Here is an 8,253-nt window from a genome sequence, read left to right as displayed (position 1 = left end):
GGCGACTCTTGACCAGTGTGGCTGCTGAGGCACCAGCCCTCCCCGCGGTCAGAAATTCACAAAGAACTTCCGACTCCCCCAAAACTTAACTGCTAATAAGGAATTGTTGACCAGAAGCCTTACTGATCCCATCAACAGTTGATTAACATGTATTTTGTATATTATGTGTATCATGTACTGCATTCTTACAATAAAGTAAGCTAGAGAAAATAAAACGTCATTAAGAAAACCATGGAGAAAATACATTTACAGTAAAGCACCTTATTTATTGGAAAAATCCATGTGTAAGTGGACCCACCCAGTTCCCACCTGTGTTGTTCCCACGTCAGCATAGACATTTTCACAAAGTTTATTCTTCAATTCATGAGCATGGAAAGTTTTTCCATCTCTTTGTGTCTTCCTCAATTTCTTTCATCAGTGTTCTCTAGTTTCTAGAATATAGATCCTTCACCGCTTTGGTTAGGTTTATTCCTAGGTATCTTATGGGTTTTGATGTAATTGTAAATGGGATCAATTCCTTAATTTCTCCTTCTTCTGTCTCACTGTTAGTGTGTAGAAATGCGACTGATTTCTGTGCATTGATTTTGTATCCTGCCACGTTACTGAATTGCTGGATGAGTTCTAGTAATTTGGGGGTGGAGTCTTTTGGGTTTTCCACATAAAATATCATGTCGTCTGCAAAGAGTGAGAGTTTGACTTCTTTGCTGATTCAGATGCCTTTATTGATTTTTGTTGTCTGATTGCTGAGGCTGGGACTTCTAATACTATGTTGAATAATAGCGGCAACAGGGGGCATCCCTGTCGTGTTCCTGACCTTAAGGGAAAAGCTCTCAGTTTTTCCCCATTGAGGATGATATTGACTGTGGGCTTTTCATAAATGGTGTTTATGATATTGAGTAATGTTCCCTCTATCCCTATACTCTGAAGAGTTTTAATCAGGAAAGGATGCTGTATTTTGTCAAATGCTTTTTCTGTATCAATGGAGAGGATCATATGGCTCTTGTCTTTTATTAATGTGCTTTATCACACTGATTGACTTGTGAATGTTGAACCACCCTTGCATCCCAGGAATAAATCCCACCTGGTCGTGGTGAATCATCTTTTTAATGTATTATTGGATCCTCTTGGCTAGTACCTTGGTGAGAATTTTGGCATCCATGTTCATCAGGTATATTGGTCTATAATTCTCCTTTTTGGTGGGTTCTTTTTCTAGTTTTGGGATCAAGGTAATGCTGGCCTCATAGAACAAATTTGAAAGTTTTCCTTCTGTTTCTATTTTTTGGAACAGTTTCAGAAGAACAGGTATTAATTCTCCTTTAAATGTTTGGTAGAATTTCCCTGGGAAGCCATCTGGCCCTGGACTCTTGTTTGTTGGGAGATTTTTGATCACTGCTTCAATTTCCTTACTGGTTATAGGTCTGTTCAGGTTTTCTATTTCTTCCTGGTTCAGTTTTGGTAGTTGATACATCTCTAGGAATTTATCCATTTCTTCCAGATTGCCTAATTTGTTGGCATATAGTTGCTCATAATATGTTCTTAAAATTCATTTTATTTCCTTGGTGTTGATTGTGATCTCACGTCTTTCATTCATGATTTTATTAATTTGGGTCCTTTCTCTTTTCTTTAGTAAGTCTGGCCAGGGGTTTATCGATCTTACTAATTCTTTCAAAGAACCAACTTCTAGTTTCATTGATCTGTTCTACTGTTCTTTCTATTTCATTGATTTCTGCTCTAATCTTTATTATTTCTCTTCTCCTGCTTGGTTTAGGCTCTATTTGCTGTTCTCTCTCTAGCTCCTTTATAAATTAGCTTGTGTATTTGAGATTCTAGTTTCTTAAGAAAGGCTTATGTTGCTATGTACTTTCCTCTTAGGACCGCCTTTGCTGCATCCCAAAAGTTTTGAAAAGTTGTGTTTTCATTTTCATTGTTTCCATGAATTTTTTAAATTTCTCTTTAATTTTCTGGTTGATCGCTTCTCGGCCTTTTGGCTAAGATCAAGTGTAGTATCTGTTCTTATCAGTTTAATTTTCTGGTTGACCCATTCATTCTTTGGTAGGATGCTCTTTAACCTCCTAGTATTTGAGTTCCTTCCAAATTTTCTCTTGTTATTGAGATCATGTTTCAAAGCATTGTGGTCTGAAAATATGTGGGAAATAATCCCAATCATTTGGTACCAGTTGAGACCTGATTCATGACCCAGTATGTGATCTATTCTGGAGAATGTTCCATGTGCACTCGAAAAGAATGTGTATTCTGTTGCTTTAGGATGGAATGCTTTGTATATATCTGTGATGTCCATCTGGTCCAGTGTGTCATTCAAAGCCCTTGTTTCCTTGTTGAGCTTCTGCTTAGATGATCTGTCCATTTCACTGAGGGGGATGTTAAAGTCCCCTACTATTATTGTATTTTTATCAATGTGTGTCTTTAATTTTGTTATTAATTGGTTTGTATAATAGGCTACTACCATATTAGGGGCATAAATATTTATAATTATTAGATCTTCTTGTTGGATATACCCTTTAACTATGATATAGTGTCCCTCTTCATCCCTTACTACAATCTTTTGGTTTAAAATCTAATGTCTGATACTAGGATTGTGACCTCAGCTTTCCTTTGATGTCCATTAGCATGATAGATCGTTTTCCACCCCCTCACTTTCAGTCTCAAGGTGTCTCTGGGTCTAAAATGAGTCTCTTGTAGGCAGCATATGGATGGGTCTTGTTTTTTATTCAAGCTGATACTCTGTGTCTTTTGATTGGAGCATTTAGCCCATTTACATTCAGAGTAATTATTGAAAGATATGAATTTAGTGCCATTGTATTACCTGTAAAGTCCATGTTTCTCTATATTGTCTCTGTCCCTTTCTGATCTGTGTTACTTTTGGGCTCTCTCTTTGCTTACAGGATCCCCTTTAATATTTATTGCAAGACTGGTTTAGTGAACACAAATTCTTTTAGTTTGTGTTTGTCCTGGAAGCTCTTTATCTCTCCTTCATTCTCAATGACAGCCTTGCTGGGAAAAGTATTCTTGGCTGCATATTTTTCCCATTTAGCACATTGAATATATCATGCCAGTCCTTTCTGGCCTGCCAGGTTTCTGCGGATAGGTCTGCTGCTGGTCTAATGTTCCTACCATTCTAGTTTAAGGTCATCTTGTCTCAAGCTGCTTTTGGGATTTTCTCTTTATCTCTGAAATTTGCAAGCTTCACTATTATATATTGGGATATTCATCTATTTTTCTTGATTTTGAAGGGGTTCTCTGTACCTCCAACTTGAATGCCTATTTCTTTCCCCAGATTAGGGGAAGTTCTCAGCTATAAATTACTCAAATATACCTTCTGCCCCCTACTCATTCCTCTCTTTCTCTCTCTCTCTCCTCTTCTTCTGGGATCCCAATTATTCTAATATTGTTTCACTTTATGGTATCGCTGATCTCTCAAATCTTCCCCTCATGGTCCAGTAATTGTTTTTCTCTCTTTTGCTCAGTTTCTTCGTTCTCCATAATGTTATCTTCTGTATCACTTATTCTCTCTTCTGCCTCATTTATCCTAGCAATAAGAGCCTCCATTGTTGATTGCATCTCAGCAATACCCTTTTTGATTTTAACCTGATTAGATCTTAGTTCTTTTATTTCTCCAGAAAGGTATTCTCCAGTGTCTTCTGTGTTTTTATCAAGCCCAGCTAGTTTCTTTGTAATCATCGTTCTGAATTCTAGCTCTGACATTTTACCAGTATCCATATTTATTAAGTCTCTGGCAGTGAGTACTGCCTCTTGTTCTTTTTTTCTGGGAATTTTTCCCTTCTGGCCATTTTGTCCAGAGAAGAATAGATGAACGTGAGAACAAAATAGAAATAAAAAAATAAAAAATAAAAATCTCAACCACAACCCCAGTGAAATATACACTAGGGAAATCAGAAGAGATCAGAAACCAAAAAAGGAAAAAAATAGGGAATATAATCAAAGAGGTAGACAGAATGTGGTGATACACTTGGTCCTGGGTGTATTATGGTCTGTTTGTTAGAAGACACTTGATCCCAAAATTGTAAATAAAGAAAAATTTATACATATAGAAAAATAAAATTGAATACAGTGCAAGGAAGCCAAAAATGAGGAATATGTAAAATGTAAATGTAGAAATGAAAATTTAAAAAAAGGACTTAAAAAGATTTGATAAAATAAGCTAGTTGAAAAGGGAATAAAGAAAGAAAATGAAAAAGAAAATTTTGAACTGAAAGACTGAAGATTCATGAGGAAAAACCTTGTAGTCTATATACTGTTTTTCCCTAGAGTAGGAGTTTTTCAGTTCTGTGTGATCCATAAACGTGGTGTTCGCCTGATGTTCTCACTGGTCTTCTGGGGGAGGGGCATGTTATGCTGATTGGCAGGTGTCTTTGCTCAGGTGGGCTTGCACTGTTCCTTGCAGGGGGCTGGCCTCAGTGTAAGCTGCTTCTGGTTGCTCTGTGTGGTTTTTGTTCCTTGAAGGCTTTTCTTGCAGCTTTAGAGGATGAAAAACAGTAACAAAAATGGCAGCACCCGATCTCCAGCCCTGGAGCTGAGCTATCATGGTCCCCCACCCCCTTCAGTGCACCCTCAGGAAGAAGCAGTCAGTCACTTGTGTGTGTGTGGAAGTCTGTGGACTCCTGGGGTGCACACCAGCACCATCCTCCCAGGGGAGGGAGGGAGTGGTGGTCTCACCGCCTCACTCCTGCTCTCTGCGCCCCCTGCTCTGGGAGTGGTTGCCTGATCCTGCGTGCACCTGCATTGCTCCCCTGGGGAAGGAGCAGGGACTCAGCAGTTCTGTCTTTGCTGGGCCGCTGCTTGGAGAGCACCTGCCCAATCCTGCCGTGGTTCGAAGTTTATGGCAACACCCAGCGGCAAGCCTGCTCCGGGGCTCGCGGATTATAGCCGGCTTCCCCGCTTGGATGCCTGGGAACTCTGCCGTACCCAGGCACCCCTGTTCTTTCTGTGAACCTGGGGATCCTGAGACCAGGCTGTCCCAGCTTGGATTCCGCCCCGCTTTGCCACCTGAGTGCCTCTCAGGCAGGCACGTCCCTCACTGGAGCAGACCTCTAAAGTTCTGATTTTGTGCTCTGCTGCTCTATTACTTGCTGGTAGCTGACTTACGGAGGCTCCCTTTCCCTGAGGTTTATCTGCTGATATATCCCTTCAGATTCACTTCTCTGCACCTCCTACCTTGCAAAAAGTGGTTGATTTTCTGTTTGTAGAACCCTAGCAATTCTCTTAGATCTCAGGTTGAATTCACAGGCTTTCAGAATGATTTGGTGGATATCTAGCTGAATTCAAGGGTCCCCTATCCCTCTGCCACCTTCCCTCTCCTCCTGGAATTCTTTTACCTTAGATATTTGATAAAACTTTTGATTGAAACCACGTGGGCCTGGAGTTTTCTTTGTGGGTAGGTTTAAAACCACTGACAATAACTATAATGATTTTAGGAATATTCAGGGTTTCTGTTTCTTCTTGAGACACTTCAGGGAAATTACGTTTATCTAAACTTATCCGTATCACCTTTGTTTTCAAGTTTGTTGATAGAATTTTATTGTCTCTTATGATGTTTGATCTGTTATTTTTAGTTATGTTCTCCTTTTCTTTGATACTGGCTTTTAGTGCCTTTATTTTGTAATAATTAAGAACAATTCTAACAACAGCTTAATTGAGATAATAATTTATAGACTCTTTTATTCTATATAATTCTGGCTGGAATTTCTCATGAACTAGTCTTGCTGTTGTTGGATCATCTCTGTTGTGCACTTTCTTTCTGTTTAATTTCTGTTACTTTCTCTTCTGCCTTTCACTTTGTAGCTATCTTTTGTTGTTGGTTGCTTAGCTTGCTTGTTTATGCTGCTTTTACTACTTAATATGAATATTTAAGGGGTAAAACCTTACTTTAAGATGTTGCTTTGGATGTGTTCCAGTATTCTTCAGTTCTGAGTGTTTTGCCCCCTTGAGTCACCCACCTGCTAGTCTGTTTTCTGTCCTGTGTTTGCTTTCTCCAGAATGCCATGCACATGCAGTTACATAGTATGTTGCATTCTGATCCTGGCATCTTTCACTTTGCGGAGTGCCTCTGAGATTCACCCCCACTGCTGTGTGCACCCCTGTTCCTTTAAAGAAAACTGCTGAGTAGTATTCCATGGTATGAATGTACTCACATCTCTGTCAGTTCTGTTGTAGAAGGCCCTGTGAGCTGTTCCCAGCTTTGAGCAACTATGAATAAAGCTGCTTCAGGCTCTCCTGTGAACGTGGGTCTTCATTTCACACGGGTATTTCATTTGGTGGAAGGATGGGGATGGCCAAACGGGAAGAGTGTGTGTGGCTTCCTAAGACTTGTCAAACTGCCTTCCTAGGCACCTGCGTGTCTGCCTAGCCCCCAGCAGGTCGAGCAGGTACTTGTGGCTTGCATCCCTGCCTGTTCTTCGTGGCTGGGTCGGTGTGTAATGTGTGGTTTTGTGTATTTCTCCTGGCTTTTCTCATGGTGTCTCTCTTCAGCTTTTTCCCTAACTTCCCCAATAAGTGAAGACATTGAGCCACTTTTCACATGTTTACTCTCCATCTTTATTCTTTGATGAAGCATCTTCAAATATTTTAGACAAATGGGCCGTTTGTATGTTAACGTTTCCGTGTGTATTCTGGGTACACGTCTTTTGTCAGGCCTGTGATTTGCAGATCTGTTCTCCCTGGTGTAAATTGTCTGTTTTGTTCTGAACGGTGTCTTTCGAATGACAGAATATTTTAATTTTAATAATGTGCAGTCTATCATTTTTCTCTTTTATGGATTGTGTTTTTGGGGTTGTTTTAAGAACTCTGCCTGCCCTAAGGCCACAATGACTGTGTCCTGTGATCTCTTCGACAAGTTTTAATTTTTTTTTTTAAAGATTTTTTTATTTATTTGAGAGAGAGAATGAGAGAGAGAGAGCACATGAGAGGGGGGAGGGTCAGAGGGAGAAGCAGACTCCCTGCTGAGCAGGGAGCCTGATGCAGGACTCGATCCCGGGACTCCAGGATCATGACCTGAGCCGAAGGCAGTCGCTTAACCAACTGAGCCACCCAGGCGCCCAGTTTTATAGTTTTAAAATTTACATTTAATTCTCTTAACTATATTTTACTATTTTTGATTATTTTTTTGGTAAGATGTGAGATGTGTTGAGGCTTTTTTATTTGTTGCATATCAGTCACTTTTTTATCTTTTAAAAATATTTTTCAGCATATCAGTGTATTTCAAAATACTTTCACAGTTATTTTATTCTAAGTGTATGTTTGCAGTATGGATGTAATTATAGTGTCTAGCCGGTCTGAATCTTGTGAAGAGAAAATTTATGAATTCTTCATGGGTTCTTTCATGTTGCAGGGAGTTTTCATGGGGACTACTTACTCAATTTTTATTTTCTTTATGGTTCAACTAATTTTGTGCATTTATTAAATAATTTTTATTTTTGCATTGCATAGGCTGCCTTTCCTTATATGTTTGGAGATTGTATGTGTGGTTAATTACTGCATAATGTGTTTTACCAGGAAGTTTGTGAACATTGAAATAGCAACTAAAGAAGTTTGGGCACTAAGAAACGTTTAAGGTCAGTCTTCCTTTTCCTAAACTGAACCTACTGATGAACACAGAAAAAATACCACAGTGATTATAAAACTGGTAAAAACCTTTATATTTTAAGTTACTGTAAAACATACTTTCAATTAAACATTTTAAGAAAATTCTGCTTCCTCTTATGTATTCTAGGTTTATAGCTTGTTGTAATCTTGGAACATATGCCCCTAAAACCTTTACAATGTTCACCATTTTTCCAGACCCTGAAGGGAGGCATCTTGTCTCCCACGAGTCTCCATGGCAGGTATTGGGATGTTGGTTTTGGGTACGTGGGGACTGCTGCCATTGATCAGAACAGTTCAGGAACGACCATTGCTATCCAGCTGAGTGAGTCCCTTTCATAAAATCAAGTGATTCTCTTTTGTGTCACTGGACCCTAATGCCTCTATTTTTTATGTGGTTTTAGATCTTTTGAAGACTTGGTTTTATTTCCAGGAATATGGTATTTTTTTAAAGGTTTGGAATCCTGTATTTCTTATGACCTATTGACCTGGTCTGTTATTATTACTAAATATGTATGTTCCTTTAAAAACTTCCATTACAGGGCGCCTGGGTGGCTCAGCGGGTACTCTGCTTGAGATTCTCTCTCTCCTTCTCTCTCCCCCTCTACCCCTGTGCACACTTGCTCTCTCTCTCTA

General features: G+C 39.4%; 1 pseudogene; it reads left to right on the top strand.

The window, feature by feature from the left end:
* Window positions 1-1,968: 1,968 nt before the first annotated feature.
* LOC123849194 (U2 spliceosomal RNA) lies at window positions 1,969-2,074 on the top strand (annotated as a pseudogene).
* Window positions 2,075-8,253: the final 6,179 nt, after the last annotated feature.

Source organism: Mirounga angustirostris, unplaced genomic scaffold (assembly GCF_029215605.1).
Source record: "Mirounga angustirostris isolate CCGP_5_RB_7025 unplaced genomic scaffold, mMirAng1.0.hap1 SCAF_2, whole genome shotgun sequence".
Taxonomy (NCBI): domain Eukaryota; kingdom Metazoa; phylum Chordata; class Mammalia; order Carnivora; family Phocidae; genus Mirounga; species Mirounga angustirostris.
The sequence above is the reverse complement of the archived record's forward strand: the minus strand, read 5'-3'. Positions and strand labels throughout refer to the sequence as shown.